The following is a 392-nucleotide window of genomic DNA, read 5'->3' on the forward strand; positions in this document are numbered from 1 at the left end:
TGTGTGTATGTGAGTGCGCGCGCATGCACACACATATATATATATATATATGTGTCAGTAAATTGCGGTAAGTCTCTATCCATAACAGTGTTTGGGATTTCACATGCAACCCACATATTCAAAGATATATATACGGGTGGGTTTTATCGTCGAGTACGGCACTTCTCACGATGTTCCAGTGTACTCAGCTGAAAATGAAGTACAAACCGAGCACACTGCATCCCTGTCTCTCTCTCTCTCTCTCCCTCCCTCTCTCTCTCTGCAGCTTCCACCTCCTCCTGGATGTTCCACTGAAAAAGCCGAGACGGTGCTTGTATCTGTTTGTGATTACACAGGCTCCTGAAATGATTAGCGAAGGCATCGTGCATATTACCAAAGTGTACAGCCTTGCA

Source organism: Octopus bimaculoides, chromosome 24, assembly GCF_046866305.1.
Source record: "Octopus bimaculoides isolate indiv1 chromosome 24, ASM4686630v1, whole genome shotgun sequence".
NCBI classification, from domain to species: domain Eukaryota; kingdom Metazoa; phylum Mollusca; class Cephalopoda; order Octopoda; family Octopodidae; genus Octopus; species Octopus bimaculoides.